Source organism: Silene latifolia, chromosome 2, assembly GCF_048544455.1.
Source record: "Silene latifolia isolate original U9 population chromosome 2, ASM4854445v1, whole genome shotgun sequence".
Classification (NCBI taxonomy): Eukaryota; Viridiplantae; Streptophyta; class Magnoliopsida; order Caryophyllales; family Caryophyllaceae; genus Silene; species Silene latifolia.
The window spans coordinates 19,813,560-19,832,713 of record NC_133527.1 but is presented as its reverse complement, the minus strand read 5'-3'; positions in this window follow the sequence as shown (position 1 = coordinate 19,832,713).

The window sequence follows — 19,154 nt, the reverse complement described above, 5'->3', positions numbered from 1 at the left end:
AGACGTTCTAGTTCTTTAGTCAAATGTTTGTTTAACTTGTTGACTCTTTTAACTTCATCATAAGCCTCAGAGGTAACAGTGACACTGTCTGTTGCTTTTAGTTCATTTTTAAGATTAAAGTTCTCTTGAGCAATTTCCTCAATCTCATTTTGCATTACCTCAAGCTTATCATTTTGAAACGGACACTTATCAAAAAGTTGGTCAAGAAGCTTACATACTTTCTTTTTGGAGTAAGTTCTAGTCTTGGCCTTTAAATGATTTACCTCGTTTTCGGAATCGGATTCGGAATCGTCGGGATTAGCCATGAGGCACCTTAAGTGTTCCATTTTTGAGGATTTCGAGACTTTTTCTTTAAAATGATTTGTAAGACACATTTTAGCCTCTAGTTCCTCCTCAATGAGTTCCTCATCTTCCTCGGAGTCGGACATTCCCCAAATGGACCTCATGACTCTATGTTTATAGTCCTTTTTAACCTTTTCTCTTCTTTCCTTTGATTTGATTTCATCCCACTTGGGACACTCTTTAATTTGGTAAGTTTTATCACCACATTTAAAGCATCCCACGGTGGAGTTAGGTCGTTTCTTAGGAAAGCGTTTTTTCGAGTAATTATTAGTGAACCTTTTGTTTCCTTGACCATTGACCAACCCGGCTAGATTCCTTGTGAACATAGCAAACTCGTCTTCCTCCTCATCTTCTCCATCACTTGGAGAGGACGTGAGAGCGAGACTCTTTCCCTTTGAGGACTCACTAGAATGCTTGTCGAGATTAAACTCGTGAGCCATTAGTGATCCCATTAGTTCATGAAGAGATAGGGTTGACAAGTCTTTAGCTTCCTCTATGGCGGTGACTTTGGGTTGCCACTTAGGGGTTAGACTACGGAGGATTTTTCGAATGATGTCCTCGGACTCGAAATTCCTGTAACACCCCCATACTCCAAGTGCCTTACCAGGACCACTCAGGTATAAGGATGCCACCATCTCGGTTACCCGAGGCATGATATTCATAAGACAATAACGAAACAACTTTATAATGATATAACTTTAGTGAAAAGTACAACTGAAGCCAAATCCCAAAATACGGGTACAAGTTCTCAAACCAACTGTCTAATCAACTAAAAGCAAAGTTTATAAAACTATTAAGATACAGCGGAAGACTTCTATCGTCAGACAGTGGCACATCCCAGCAATCCCATGTGACTCAACTCAAACCTGCTCAATTACTGCTCACCATCCCCGAATGGATCACCGCAGGTTTTACAAAACAACAACCGGGGTCAGTACTAATCACAAAACTTATATATATATATCAACAATAAGACAAACAGACAGCTTACACCGTCACACGCACACACAATTACACCAGTCCCATCAATCTCAATCACCGACTGTCCATTGGACCAGCCCTGCCAGTGGGGAACCGTAGCCGTACCCACCTAAGCCCCGCTCCTCATATTGAGCGATAACCCTGTCCATTAATGTGCACATCCCCTTTCGTGGCGGGTTCCACGAAGGGCGAAACTAGGGCGTGAAGCCACTCCCGCAAGTGACCCCACTCAGCCGAGGACACGCCTCGAGAACCAGAGACAAACAATCACAATCAACAAACCGTCACAATACAATTACTATATTATTCAATCAACCACAACACATCAACAATCATCCCATTATGGGACTAATACTGAGTAGGAAATCCTACCTGGAAAGCACAACAATCAGACGGTCTCTACAGCTGTATCAAAAGCCTCTTCTACAAAACCTCCTCCTATCATACAAACATATAAACACTACCAAATCACAATCTACACAAAAACCCCCAAATCCCCATATTAGGGTTTAAACAACTTAAAGGAAATATTATAAAAACGGTACATAGGTCTTACCCTCGACGCAAGGATCTCAACGGTATAACAAACGGTGAAATCCGACCTTCCAAACTCCGGGATTTGCTAACAATGCGAGTAAAGTGAAGAACGTACTTTACTTTCTCTCTTGACAGTAAATTAGGTTTTGAAAAGTGTCTAAGAACAATGACGGAAAAGCTTAAATACTTTAATCGCATAATTAACAAAACCCGAGAAATAACTCCCCGTAAACCGGCTACTCGATCGAGTAGCTAAGGTACTCGATCGAGTGCCCCCTTACTCGATCGAGTATCCTAGTTACTCGATCGAGTACCCAACAGGTCAGAAACTATTTTAAAACGCAACTCACCCTTACTCGACAGAGTAAGGCCTACTCGATAGAGTACCCCGAGACTCATAAATACGGAGTATTACAATCTTCCCTCCTTAAAAAGAACTTCGTCCCCGAAGTTCAACCCATACTCAAAAACAAACATACTAGCTCGATCAAGACACAACAACGTGACTAAGAACTCTAAACAAAACTCCAACCCAAACATGAACTCGTAACACCAACTCCACTAACTATTCCTACCTCCGCAACATGGCTCACGATATCGTATCAACTCCACTATATCTCTCTCAACACTAATTCCATACACTACCAACTAGCTTCGTAATATATCATCCAGAGCCAATCAAATATCAAAATACCCATAACATCAAACGGAATGTTACATTCTACCCCCCTTAAAAGGAACTTCGTCCTCGAAGTTTACTCAGACTCATAACATCATCCTCCAACTGTCAACACTATATAAAATATTCTCACACTCTGAAGCATCACACTACTACAAGCACGGCCATGGCCTTTTAACAACATCAACTACAAAATATACAACTTCCTTCTTTATGCTACACCAACACTCTACTGCGAATATACCACCATATGCACAACCATCAAAATCTCTTTTATCGCATCCTACTTCTCTTAAGATAAATGTTACGTCCTCGTAACTCAATAATACTAAATCCTAGCTATATCGTCTCATTATCCTCATCACCACCGCATGTCAATGATAACCACCTATAATTTTAACACTCGCCATGCATATATCTACGGCTCTCTTACTTAAACATTTCTCATGCCTCAACTTATTCGGCACACCACCTAACCTATACCATAAAACTCGTAGCAAAAACAACATACTAATTCTCCATTATTACTGCAAAACAATATACCTCTCTATAGGTACGGCAAAACAACGTACCTCTCTATGTAAAGCACCTATCTCCCAAAAGCATAACTCACGATCCACACTCGTTACGTACACTCACACTAGATCCTCAAGTTCTTTCCTTCATTACCGCAAAACTCACACACAACTTAACATGACACTAATACCCAACACCCTACACTCATTGTCCCAAAAACTAATTATGAACCACGTGCAGCTTCCAGATTAGTATAACACATGTTCCACTAATCACTTACCATGACTATGTCTAACGCCTCATCTTAAAAACAAGGTCAAAAGTACCGTAACAACTTCTGACAACTGTGTCCCATCAACAGAATGTCACTATAACGTGACAACAACGAAAACATATAGAACTCTCTTTCATATCATACTCTACCCTCATTCCAAAACTTACCTGGTAAGAAACATCGATAACAAAACAACTGTCTATCTGCACCAACTGAAACTCGCAAGGAGCAACATCAAACAAAAAAACAATCTATGTATAACTGGTATGTACTTTCGAAACTCGAATCATAATCATCCTGCCTACTCCACCATATTCGGTGACGGCATCACAACACCGCCACCAACAGCCACACCGCAGTGCGAAAATACCCGCATCACAACACTAAATACCGTGCCCGGATCACCACCCAAGGCACCACAACCACATCGATAGTCATCACAACTTACATAATCCCATAAGCACTGACTCAACATAACTTATTGGACAAGAAAAACTTACTAAAATCCACTTTACTAAATCATAACACAACATATTTTATGAATTAAACAGATAATAACCTCATGAATATCATCCCCTTACCACATCACGGAATAACATATATCATGAATACATACAAGTATAACCAGTCATGCCAGATCAATCAAATTATTACCTTTTTGAATATCATTCAATTAGATCAGCGTACTCAACATGCATTACAGAACATTCAAATAACAACTTTATGATAATCACACCATACCACGTCTTGTGAGGTCAAAACCTCACACAAACATTTATATATATATCACAGACCCGTAATCACATTCAACCGTCAATCCTGATCACGTAAGTTACCACCTGATAAAAGTTACCTCTCTCCCGAGCTTAACTCGTATACACTTCATAACATATTCTCCCATTCGCATATCCATCACCCTCTGCCAAATGTAGCCACACCATTAATACTCAACTATTAACAACCGCCTCATATAACCACATCTTATACTCTTTCATAACCATACTTATCAATCTGGTCCCTACAAAATCAACCTCTTTAGATTTGCTGCTTTTCTAATATACCGTCACCCTTAACCACTAGTCACAAACCATAACACTACCACTGTCCGGGCATCAAACCTCTTACACTCATCTCTAAACATCACGATTTCTTTCCTATCTGTGGTTAGCATCCCAAATAACGAACATCAAATCTATCAACAACACTACCTCAACATTCTTCCCAATACTATCCTTAATTATGTCATCATCTAACTCTCTACTCAAAATCTCATATCATGCAGATATTCTACCAACTTCCTACACCCTTAATTCCTCGAAACTCATGACTAATCACGTTGTCCTGAAACTTCTGTATAATCATTAACTTACTTACTCTTGATAGTATCATACATCTCGACGATTCCTTACTTTTATGTCACATAACTCCGGTCAACGTTTTCCTAGTTTTATTCCCCTCATTCTTTTCTTTTACACTCGACAAAATCAAATAACCATTCAACTCCTTATCCCTTTTACCTAACTCTTTAGTGTTCCGGTTACTTTCTCATTGCTCCAACACCCACATCTCATTATTTCATATCGATATCATCTCACTCTTTCTTACCATAAAATATTCTCTTATTATGCCATTAATCACCCTTGCCACTAATCCATCCATAGAATCAACGTTTACTGTTTGACAATTGCATCTCCTTTGTACATCTCTAGAAATCAAAATTCCTTTCATACCATTAATTGCCCAAGGAAATCCCACAGTGGTTTCACCTCTTAATAAATCAAATCTCCTCAAACTCACTCACTGTCTACAAATCCACCTCGCGACATGTCTCCACAAAGCTCACTATATACCACTCTTCTCAACCCCTTTAAAACGAACTTTCACTATGTATATTCTTAACCCACACGACTCCTAACCATCCTCCTCCATGATTCTTTACACATCTCAAGCTGCCACCATTTGCGTCCCTCATTTCAATCTTTTCATTCTCACGTTCCATAAACTCACATCATCCCTTGCCCACATTCATTTACTTTTACATTACTCAACATACAAACATATCGCTCATCTCATCTCACAAAACATGCTCTAGGTCTCAATAAACCATGCCAATCTCCCTTTTCTTTTTCCACTATTTATCACAACACATAGAACTCATGTCCTCCCACCGAACTCCTACTCACCACAGGTGCCACTCACTACACCATAAGATTGGGTAACTTACACATCAGGATCAACATACATCTAAAATGGTGCGTAAAGAAGCAAAATAATACCTTTGAATTAAACATAATATGCAACGAATATCAAAAGATAAGCATATGACCCAAAACAGGGGTCACTAGATCGAGTACAGGCCACTCGATCGAGTAAGTGACTTACTCGATCGAGTAGGTGAAGATCAGAAGCACGTAAAACAAATTACCAGGGCCACTCGATCGAGTAACTGACGTACTCGATCGAGTTCCCCCCTAATCGATCGAGTACCAAGGCTACTCGATCGAGTACCTACGTATTTCTCAGCACTGTCCAGTTTTCGTAAAACAGTCATAACTCACTCATTTCTTGGTCGTTTTGGGCGTGTGACCTATCGTTAGAATCGTAAAAGAACAAGCTATCACCTCCAATTATAATCACATCAAAATAATTTATGCATCTCAAGTTATAACAGTTTAAAGACAACTTTGCTGTAATCAGACGACATAACTATTTGATTTTTACTTCCAAACAGCTTAAACAACAACCAAGCAAACAAAACCAGTCCAAAACTCATAAAACCAGTATTCATAATCATATGTTTCTATTTTCAAAAGCCAAGCAACAACATTCATCATGCACATAAATTATTTAACTTGTCAATCACGATTTACCTACGTGATTTTATTTTATAACTTTACGTACACAATAACATAATATACGACATAAAATCCCCTATTCACATGTTACTAACATTGCAACATTATACAATCCATTACCCACATAAACATGCTCCACACACATGAATTTCATATTCTTATGCAATTACTTACTTAATCTCTTCCAACGAATTCATCCATTACAGCTACACACTTCTTACAACATATACACATGAACAATCGTGGACAAGTACATAAACTTATCATACAACTCTATGCAAACAAAATATACGTATACAACACAACATTCTATTCACATGTTATTCTTATGTCACATTATGAATCATCCATCCTGCAACATCATTACTCATCCCATATCATCACATATGAACTACTTCCTTTTTCTACCACATCATTAATCATTCTCATATACTTTTCCTACGATTCAAAATAACATTGTAAACCAACTATCATACTTTCAATCAATAGCTTACGAAATCACATCATCACCATCTTTTCTACACATTCCCCATTCTCCACATACATATATCCACTGATTCATGCCACACATCACCATATAGGTACACAATTCACAAGATAAACACATAGCGATCCCGACTCATATCCCATGGTGACCGGTTCAAAATTGTAGGGCGAGTTCGCGACTTTAGGACGTCTCCCAAGCCTTTGCATTAGCTCCTACAACCTTTACCTCGGGTTCATTTTAATTGACTCCCTATATTCATTAAATTCATTGGTTACAGGTTTCAGGATCGTCGCTCTGATACCATTTGTAACACCCTCATACTCCAAGTGCCTTACCAGGACCACTCAGGTATAAGGATGCCACCATCTCGGTTACCCGAGGCATGATATTCATAAGACAATAACGAAACAACTTTATAATGATATAACTTTAGTGAAAAGTACAACTGAAGCCAAATCCCAAAATACGGGTACAAGTTCTCAAACCAACTGTCTAATCAACTAAAAGCAAAGTTTATAAAACTACTAAGCTACAGCGGAAGACTTCTATCGTCGAGACAGTGGCACATCCCAAAGAATCCCATGTGACTCAACTCAAACTCGCTCACCATCGCTCACCATCCCCGAATGGATCACCGCAGGTTTTACAAAACAACAACCGGGGTCAGTACTAATCACACAACTTATATATATATCAACAATAAGACAAACAGACAGCTTACACCGTCACACGCACACACAATTACACCAGTCCCATCAATCTCAATCACTGACTGTCCATTGGACCAGCCCTGCCAGTGGGGAACCGCAGCCGTACCCACCTAAGCCCCGCTCCTCATATTGAGCGATAATCCTGTCCATTAATGTGCACATCCCCTTCCGTGGCGGGTTCCACGAAGGGCGAAACTAGGGCGTGAAGCCACTCCCGCAAGTGACCCCACTCAGCCGAGGACATGCCTCGAGAACCAGAGACAAACAATCACAATCAACAAACCGTCACAATACAATTACTATATTATTCAATCAACCACAACACATCAACAATCATCCCATTATGGGACTAATACTGAGTAGGAAATCCTACCTGGAAAGCACAACAATCAGACGGTCTCTACAGCTGTATCAAAAGCCTCTTCTACAAAACCTCCTCCTATCATACAAACATATAAACACTACCAAATCACAATCTACACAAAAACCCCCAAATCCCCATATTAGGGTTTAAACAACTTAAAGTAAATATTATAAAAACGGTACATAGGTCTTACCCTCGACGCAAGGATCTCAACGGTATAACAAACGGTGAAATCCGACCTTCCAAACTCCGGGATTTGCTAACAATGCGATTAAAGTGAAGAACGTACTTTGCTTTCTCTCTTGACAGTAAATTAGGTTTTGAAAAGTCTTTAAGAACAATGACGGAAAAGCTTAAATACTTTAATCGCATAATTAACAAAACCCGAGAAATAACTCCCCGTAAACCGGCTACTCGATCGAGTAGCTAAGGTACTCGATCGAGTGCCCCCTTACTCGATCGAGTATCCTAGTTACTCGATCGAGTACCCAACAGGTCAGAAACTATTTTAAAACGCAACTCACCCTTACTCGACAGAGTAAGGCCTACTCGATAGAGTACCCCGAGACTCATAAATACGGAGTATTACAATTCCTTCCTAGACTTTTAAGCTCATTAATAATACAAGAAAAACGTGAAGAGAAACTATTTAAGGATTCGTCCTTTGACATTCTAAACATCTCATATTGTTGCATGAGAAGGTCAATACGGTGTTTTCTTACTTGGGACGTCCCTTCATAGGCAAGTACAAGGGAATCCCAAATAGATTTTGCCGTAGGATATCCAGAGATTCGACTAACTTCCCCCTCACCAACACAACGTTGAAGAATCGACATTGCTTTGGAATTCTTTTCGGCAAGTTTGAAGTCGTTTTCATTGTAATTTCTTTCCTCTTTTGTCTTGGTGAAACCGTTTAAGATATCAGTTTCCTCAATGGCAAGAGGTCCATTTTGGATGATGTTCCAACATTGATAATCGATACTTTTGATGTAATGTTCCATTTTGAGTTTCCACCATCCAAAATTCGAACCGGTAAAGACCGGGATCTTGGAGTGTTTCTCGGAATCCATTACCCACGAATCAAACTCTAAGGCGATTAGCCTCGATCAAGAGCACGAGGCTCTGATACCAATTGTTGAGTTTATGGATTCAAGTACCTAAGAGGGGGAGGGGATGAATTAGGTACTATTTAAAAAATTTAACTTCAACTTTATTGATTTAAAGTGAGTTATAAGAACAAAAGAAATGAGAGAATACTTCGAATAATATTGAAAGACTAAACGAGTATCAAGATGAATGGTTGCTGAAGTATGAAAGTAACAATTGTTCGGACTGTAGCTATTTGTCTCAGTTAATGAAGTACAGACTGCAGACAAAATGTGACAGTATGATGAACTGTTACTTCGAAGATTAAGCAAAGCAAGAACAAACAAAATAAAAGAGCAGCGGAAATAAAGTAAAAGATCAAACACGAGATTTTGAATTGGTTCGGCAAATACTCAAGTGCCTACGTCCAATCTACTTTTTATTGATTTCTTTTAGTGATCTACTCCGACTACTAAAAGACCCGTACAATAAAAACACCAACCTGCTCCGGTTGTAAAGCGAGTCCAAGAACTACTCCGTTCTTATGACAAGCCAACTCGCAACCTACTCCGGTTGCCAAAGAGTTGAAGACTACTCCGTCATAACTCTACACACACACACTAAGAATGTTTTAAGGATCAAGCTTACACTATCTTATTCTTAACAAAGAATTGAGGTGGACAACTTTTACATGATCAATAATCTTAAGTGAGAGAGTTTAGTAAGTAAAAGTAACAGTAGACAAGATTGTAACAACTTGAAGACTCTTAAAAGTTTTGCAAAGGAAACACGGTTTTAAGCTTTGAAAAACAATTTGCAAACTTGAAATAAATTTCAGAAAAAGTCTTGGGATTTTTATGAAGAGATGGCACACCTTTTATAGAGAGGATGAGTAAGGGAGTTGCTAGGGTTTTGAAGGGTCAAAGACCTCACATGTGATGAGTCTCAACAACCTCCCAAACTTGCACCAAAGAAGGTTCTTATGTAAAGGCAAAAAGAGAGAAAGAGTGTTTGAAAATTATCCATAAAAGCTCATGCAAATTCAGAAAACAAAGAAGGAAAAAACAAGTCACATGATGACAAGTTTACACAAATATGGCAAAAAGCATTTCTTGTTTTTTAAAAGACCAAAGGGTCAAATTTGCATAAAGAGGAAACATTTTGAAAATGATAATTATTCAAACCACTTTTTATTGAAGGCCAAATCCTTATAAAAATCTGAAGTTTATCTTTCAAAAATGAGAGACACGAAAAAGGCTTTTGAAAGATAAAAAAGAATTCAAGTGTTACGAATTAAGGCAACAGTCCAGGCAGCTGTTACTTGTAAAAGTAACAGTCGTCTTGACTGTTTCTATTACTCTAAGATACTTTACTTTCTCACTTGTACATTAGATGACACTTAAGACTCAATACAAAGGGATGATCAACAACTCAACACTTCTTAATCCAAGCTTAATTTAACCATAAATCATGAAAAGGTAAACTAAGATAACAGACATCAAATGGGCATGTTATCATCAATCAATGGAACCCAACAATTTTTTTTTCCATTCCCACTTAAAAACTTATCTTTAGTAGTTTTTTTAAGTTATATTTTTAAGAAATACAATGACTCTTCCAAATATATTTTTCTTAGGATTTAATGGTTTAAGTTTTATAACCTTCTCAAAATGTCTTTTTACATAAACATAAAATATTATGAGACGCTCACTTTAATCATCTCTACAAATAAAAATATTTCAATAAATATAATGAAAATTATACTCAATTTGAAACATTTTTCGCAATGAATGTAATTATTTACGTTTTAGAATTTATATCAAAATAATTTTTTAATAAATTTAGTGTCAAATCACCATAATTATTTAATTTAATTTTATAATAAAATTTATTAAATTATAATATATTTTGCTGAGATTTATACATCATTTATTATGTTTATATTTAGTGTTCAGCTGTAATTAATATTTGTATTTAATGCTGGGTTGACACGTGGTGCATCCACAACGTTTCAACGTGTCAACCCAGTGTTATATATACTAGATTTAATGCCCGTGCGATGCACGGGCCGTTTGGTAGTGTCTTTTATATTAATTTTATATAAATAAAAAATGCTAGTGTTCAGCTTCAATATGAGAACGACTTTTTTTCAATTATACTCCCTCCATTTTTTAATATATGACGTTTTGCTTTTTCGAGGCGAGTCTTTGACTTTAATATTTACAAAAATATATTTGGTAAAAAATTATAAAAATTATACCATTAAATTCCTTATGAAAAACTTTTTCATATGCGTATACATATCACTATATTTAAGCATATAATTTGAGAGATATTGAAGAGAGAACTGTGTGTCTCGGAATGTGAGAAAGTCATATATAGAAAAATAGAGGGAGTATGACTTTACTTGAAGTCCGTGAAGATAACTGAGAGTCTGAGACTGATTTGTTTTAAAATGAGCTTGATTAAGGCTCTGTTCTTTTTGGCTTATTAGAGGTGGGCTGAACTAAATGGAACTGAGCTGAACTGAATTAAATGGAACTGAACTGAATTGTATAGAGCTGAACTGAACTAAGCTATTAGTAATTCAATTTGAATATTGCTTCGGATATAAAGTTGCATAAGGGAGTTGCATTATTAATATTGGGTAATATCTCAATTACACAATATTGCTTAGAAACGTATATGCACCATATGCTATTAATAATGCAACTCTGTTATGAAGTTCTCCATTTTGTGTTTATGTATTGATAAATAATACTTATACTTGTTCTCGATGGTGAGTAACTATTACAATTTTTTTTAGATGTCGAGTGGGTCTATTATTAACGTCGAGTGTGTAAAGAATTGTGTTGTATATCTTTCATAAGGCATAATTACAAGGCTTATATACTAGTACAAGACATACGATATGGAAAACTACGACTTTCCTAAACCATGTACAAAATATACGGAAATATGAAATAAGGAAATAGGACCTAGAGAAAGATACAATTTCCTAAATACAATTATAGACGAGATATTATTTACTTGGAGAACAAGGAGAGACGATATTATTTACACGCCCCCGCAAGACTGACGGTCGAAGAGTAAGACCAGTCTTGGAGATAAGAGTAAGAAACCGGGACCGATGCAATGGCTTGGTCAGAGTGTCGGCGAGCTGGTCAGAACCGTTGATGTGCTGGACACGCAAGGAGCCTTGTTGCACTTGCTCACGAACGAAATGAAACGAGAGAGCCAAGTGTTTCATTCGGGAGTGAAATATCGGATTAACAGAGTAATGAGAAGCACCCAAATTGTCACAATAAATAGTCGGAATGTGCAAAATGGGAATACCAATTTCGGATAACAAACCTCGAAGCCAGAGCACCTCGGCAGTGGTGTCGGAGACGGCCTTGAACTCAGCTTCAGTCGAGGAACGGGAGATGGCACGTTGCTTTTTGGACGACCAAGAAACCGGATTTGTACGAAGAAACAAAATGTAACCACCAGTGGACATATAATCATTTCGATCACCCCCAAGATCGGCATCACAGAAAGCATGTAAAACCAAGGGAGAGGAACGTCGGAGATGAATACCAAGATGCAACGTACCTTTCAGGTAACGTAAGACACGCTTAAGAGCGACCCAATGAAGCTCAGTCGGATGCGTAAGAAACTGTGCAAGCTTGTTGACGGAGTAAGAAACATCAGGGCGAGTTAAAGACAAGTATTGAAGACTACCCACAATGGCACGATAGGTGGATTCATCGACAATAGGCTTGTTAGGTTGACGAATAAGGAGCGAATCAACGGACATAGGGGTAGACACAGGGCGACAATCAGCCATATTATAACGTTGTAGAATGTTGGAAATATACTTCGATTGATTTAAATGAATACCTTCACGAGTCGGGGTCACCTCGATACCTAAGAAATAGGACAAAGGGCCGAGGTCCTTGAGGGAAAAACGAGCAGCAATACTAGAAATAAATTTCGAAATAGCTTGATCAGTGGCACCAGTAACAATAATATCATCCACATAAATAAGAACAAAGAGATGATCGGATGCGTTTTTATAAGTAAAAAGAGACGAGTCAGAGACGGAATTAACGAACCCATAAGATAATAAATAAGTGCGGAGCTCCGTGAACCACGCTCTCGGAGCTTGTTTCAGACCATAGATAGCTTTAGACAGATGACACACATGACTAGAACGTTCAGCGTCAACGAAACCAGGAGGTTGAACCATGTAAACGGTGTCAGTCAAGGAGCCCTGCAAGAAAGCATTATTTATGTCGATTTGACGAATTGACCATTCTTTGGTGATTGCGAGACTAAGAATTAATCGAACCGTAGCCGGTTTGATGACCGGGCTAAATGTTTCCGAATAATCGATTACAGGACGTTGATTAAAACCTTTAGCGACTAAACGAGCTTTATATTGTTTAATCGAACCATCCGTGTTATATTTGATTCGAAATATTCACTTACAGCCAATCACGTTTTGGGTTGGAGTACGGGGAACAAGTGACCAGGTATTGTTACGGGTGAGGGTAGCGTATTCCTCAAGCATCGCAGCACGCCATTTGGGGTCGACAAGTGCTTGCTTGACCGTGGTTGGGGTAATGTACGAGGTTTGGGTTTGGGCAGAGAGAGCATAGCGAGGATTCGGTTTAACAATGTTGTGAGACAGCCGGGTACCATGTTGAGGCGGGGGTGGAGGAGGTGGTGGTGGTGGGGAAGTGGCAGCAGTCGAGGAGGGAGTTGTAGCAGTGGAGGCATAACGGGGATTCGGTTTTCTGATGTTATTTGAGAGACGGGTACCATATCAAGGTGGTGGAGGTGGTGGAGGAGGTGGTGGTGGGGTGGGAGAAGTGGATGGTTGGGTGGCAGAGTGCGGGGAAGAGACGGGAGTAGAGGGAGTACGTGGTTGAGGGGATGATGGAGGGGAGGCAGTAGTGGTTTCGGGTGTGGCAGATGGAGCCGTGGTGTTGGAGGATAGGACGGGCAGTTGGAACGTGACCCACTGATGAGCGGATGTGGGTTGGGTTGGGTTAATTTTGAGAAGAGAATTGTAAGGAAATTTCGTGTCCACAAAGCGAACATGACGGGATGTGTACACGCGAGAAGTGAGAGGGTCAAGACAATAATATGCGGATTGCGTAGTCGAATATCCTAAAAAGACACAGGCAATGGAGCGTTGTTCGAGCTTGTGGGTCGTATAGGGACGTAGCCATGGGAAACAAAGACAACCAAATCCGTGTAATTTCTGGTAGTTTGGTTGTTGGTTAAATAATTTGTAATATGGAGAGTCGTTTTGAAGAGTAGGAGTCGGAAGTCGGTTGATAAGATACGCAGCAGTGGTTAAAGCGTAAGGCCAAAATTTTGTAGGTAATTGAGCGTGAGTGAGGAGAGCAAGGCCGGTTTCAACTATGTGACGGTGTCGGCGCTCAGCAAACCCGTTGTGTTCGGGAGTGTGAGGTGGAGATGTGAGGTGTGAGATACCATTGTCGAGTAATGACGGAGTCAATTTAATAAATTCACCACCGTTGTCGGAATAAAATTGTTTTATAGGACGATCGAAGTATTTTTCGACAATAGCACGAAATCGTTGAAAAATAATTGCGGTGTCGGACTTCTTTTTGATGGGATAAAGCCAAATATAGTGAGTAAAATGATCAACAAAAAGAACATAGTATTTGTGCAATTCGGTGGAGTAAAGCGGGGCAGTCCAAACATCCGAAAAACTTAAATCAAGGGGAGCATGGGAAATTAACGAGGAACTTTTAAACGAAAGTTTGTGACTTTTATTAAGTAAGCAAGGATTACAATGCGGATAATCGGAAATTCGAAAATTAAAACGAGAATTTAAAAGCTTGAGGATGACGGATGACGGATGTCCAAGTCGGTGGTGCCATAGTGTGGAAGTGACGGATGCGGTGTAGGCAGTCGGTGTAGTCGGGTTCCACTCATATGCTCCGTTGTTAAGCGGGCCTTGAAGTAGAATTGTTCCCGTCATTCGTGCCTTTATAAGAAAAGAAGTTGGTGAGAAAACGGCTAAAGCATCATTATCACGACAAAATTGATTTACGGAAAATAAATTTTTGGAAATTTGTGGAACACAAAGGACGTTATTAAAAATTAGAGAAGTATTGGAGTGAGGAAGAGTAAAAGAACCTATATGAGTAATTGGAAGGGAAGAACCGTCACCAATCACCAAGTCGTCAGGACCTTCATACTGGTTGTGAAGAGCAAGAGTATTGAGGTCATGTGTGATGTGGTGCGACGCACCGGTGTCGATGGTCCATGTGTTCGGGTTAGAGGAGGAAGCATGGCTGGCCGTGTGAGCATGAGGGGCAGGGGTGCGATATTGACGGGTGGGGAAGACAATCATGGGATAATCAGCTTTGAGTTTGCGACATTCGGATGCGACATGGCCTTTGATGTCACAGTAGTGACATTGGCCTTTGTATGGAGCGGGTTTGTATTCGGGGTTGGGGTTGGGTGTAGCAGACGGGTAGGTTGTTTTAGGTGGGTATGAGTTGGGTCGTGGGGTATAGTTGGGTCTATTGTAGTTGTTGTTTCGGTTTTGGGCAATTTGTGCGGATGGATTGAAGGTATTGGTAACGATAGTTTTGTTGCGGACAGTGAGTTCATGTTGGATAAGTTTTTCATGGAGGTCCTCGAAGGATATGGGTGTGTCACGGGCTTTGACGGATTCAATTACGGGTCCATAAAGGTCATAGTTAAGGCCATCGAAGATGACAGTGAGGATGTCTTCGATGTCCATAGGGCGATCAAGTTAAGCGATGTCATCCGTGCAAGATTTAACAGCTTGCATGAATTCGGTGATGGTACCGTCACCAAGTTTGAGGGTTTGGAGGCGAGCTTTTAGTTGAAGTTTACGGCCACGTGATTTATTCGCAAAGGTACGGGAGAGGGTTATCCATGCTTCGTGAGCCATGGTGGCATGGACAATTAACGGGGCAACGGTGGAGGAAAGTGTGCCGGTTAGGGCTCCTAATATGAATTGGTCTTGGCGATACCAAGTCGTGTAGGCCGGGTTGGGTTTGGTTTCGGATTTTTCACCTTCTTTTGTGGGTGCCGTGGTAATGGTTTGGGGAGGTGCGGATAGAGTGCCGTCGAGGTAAGGGAATAGGCAATGACCGTTCATGGTGGCTCGGATTTGGAAACTCCATTGTTTGTAGGTTAGGGTGTCGGTGAGTTGAATGCAATTTTGGAAATTGATGACGGAAATTGGCTTGTTTGGTTCATCGGGGTTTGGGATTTGGAGATTGTTGGAGGCCATGGGAATTTCGAATCAAAGACAGGGACGGATGGTTTGATGTTTATGACTCTATTGATATCATGTAAAGAATTGTGTTGTATATCTTTCATAAGGCATAATTACAAGGCTTATATACTAGTACAAGACATACGATATGGAAAACTACGACTTTCCTAAACCATGTACAAAATATACGGAAATATGAAATAAGGAAATAGGACCTAGAGAAAGATACAATTTCCTAAATACAATTATAGACGAGATATTATTTACTTGGAGAACAAGGAGAGACGATATTATTTACGGAGTGTATGGTGCTATTATCTAAACTTTCAAGTGAAATACTACAAAGTAATTGATTTCATGTTTTCTACTACCTTCGTTCCGATGATATGCTTACACTTCCTTTATTTCTCCCCTCACAAAATAAAGAAAGTTTAAATATATCACTGGAACATGGAGTATATTATTATAGATAGAAAATTTCTCATAAATCCCTACTTGTACTCATGAATGTCATATACCCATGAAATTCTATGTTGATTCCAACACCTAAGAAAGCTGCTTCCCAAATCATACGCGGATATTTTGATCCGTATCAGCTATGACAATAATCAAACAATATATTGGGCATAACAATGACGCAAAAATGTTTATAACTAATTTTATACATTGGGAACAATATTAATAATGAACATAAGGGGGAAAATACTCTAAAAATCCTAAATAAAATTAATCAGGATCACAAAATTTATTGCAAAAGTTAAGTAACTAAGCTAGCATGGGGATTGAGGGCTGATATATAAAAACTTTCAAAGTAAGCAAAAGCTTAACATGGGTTCCAAATTTGAAGAGATACAAAAGACGGTAGCATTTGTTCGACACAATTATCCAAACACGATCTTATCACACATGTAAGGCGGAGCGAACTCGGGTATCCAAACCCGTGTTTTGTCGATACCGCTACTACACACAATAATCAATTGCGTCAACAATCTATTTATTAGCTAGGTAAGACAATAAGCGCTACATATGAAATTTCCGAATTATGCCTCTTGCAAAATGGAAACCAAAGTCATCAATTTAACACAAACTCACAAAGTAATAAGATCATACTTCATCTGTATTTTCGGTCTCAATTATTTGTTTACCTTTTATATTCATTGTGAGAGATATTTTAGTCAAAATTACATAAATGAGAGATACGGAAAGAGTACTGCATCGTCTACATGTCTACATTACTACACATTCTATAACTTGTTTAGTATGCTAATCCGCGGGCCACTTATCGGTGTTTTTGCATTCTTTTTGGTAAATTTTTTGTTAAAAAGTTGTAGAATAATCACTCTAATTTGTACTCGTAGTCCGTATATATACATACGAAGTACAACTCAATGCATGGACTTGAAATCCAAATGGACGTGAAACCCAAAAATACCATATTCAAACAAAGATTTATACGGGATGGTGAATTTCAAACTTCTACCATAATAATAATAATAAGTTAAAAAACGAAAATTTAAACATTAACAAACAACCAGAAACTCATCAAACATTACTTATTATGATATTGATCAAATACTTTAACACTGAAATTTATTGTCCTCTACACCATACCATAAATTAAGAGTCTCCAAATTTCTATATGGATAAAGATGGATGTATAAACCATTACCGAAAAAATTCACACCCATAATAAACATAATACAACACTCAGTTTTGTTTTGGCAGCCAAATTGTTACACTCGGCAACGTCAATTTGTTACAATGAAATTCTGTCTAGAAAACCGATGGTCAAAATTTGGATTAATGAGATGATACATAAAGAAAAAGAAACTTTTACCTCTGGTGGAGATTTAAAATGTCCTATTGACCTACATATTTAACATGCACACAAAATTATCAGAAAAGTATAAACAATAAATTTCAGTTAAAATAACTCCAATAATTAAGGAGTTTATAATGGAAAATCAAATATCAACAATGAAACAACATTTACTATGGGAGTATAAGACTAATAACAACATCATTACATGGCATTATATAATGTTGTATATTGATACAAAAGGTAATTTAAAAGATATTCTTAATAATAGAGCGTACCGACTTATCGACTTACCGTCAATAATCGGAATATCATTGTTGTGATAGTAAAAATATATGAATCTTGTTGCTGATTGAATTCCACATTGCTGCTCCCGTAGGAAAGACATATACGGCATCAAATTCCACACGCTTCTCATAGCTGCTATTGTATATTTGTATCCTGAAAATTCATAAAATTACAATTTTAAATCTCAAATCAGAGTATAAAAGCATATATGATGTTGCAAAATTAATGTAATGCATACTACAAAGCAAAAATTAGATTCAAGCTTAAATTAACTTTTGGGGAAGGGGGGCATCCAAAGGATAATGGACGACACATACATGACATGATTTATATTTTATATATACTAATTATTTCTAATTCTAAATTTCTAATCAACTAAACCTACGTAAAATATATGTTAGAATTTGATTGCTACTTGAATTGGTATCGCAATGAGATTAGTATTGCTGTATGTATTAAATTATTAACAGTTAGGGAATCTCATGTTCAATATAAATCTAAACTTAAAAAGATAATTTTTTATTTAAGTAGCTCAAAATGGGTGGACTCTCTATAATCGCTCGAAAAAAAGCTTTCTTTATTAATATAGATAGATATATTGATTTCACTCCCTTGTATTTTGATATAAAAAGAAAAAAAAATTGAAATGGAAAACTAATTCAAGAGGAATTGGGCTCAAAAAATGGGAAGCATCAGATGACGGAAGCGATTGGTCGTTTGAAGATGCAAGCAGCTCCATAGAATTCCGGAAGAGTTGGCCAACATTGGAGAATTGATATGCATTGAAATTTAACTACTCTTTCACTCCAACTATAATGCAAACAATTATACACCACTGAGAGTTGGAGAAATTTGTAGCCAACAAATAAATTTATACTGTAATTAATTTCTTTGTTGGTGTGTGCCCACTGCCCTGGTATCCAAATGTATTGCTCTCAAC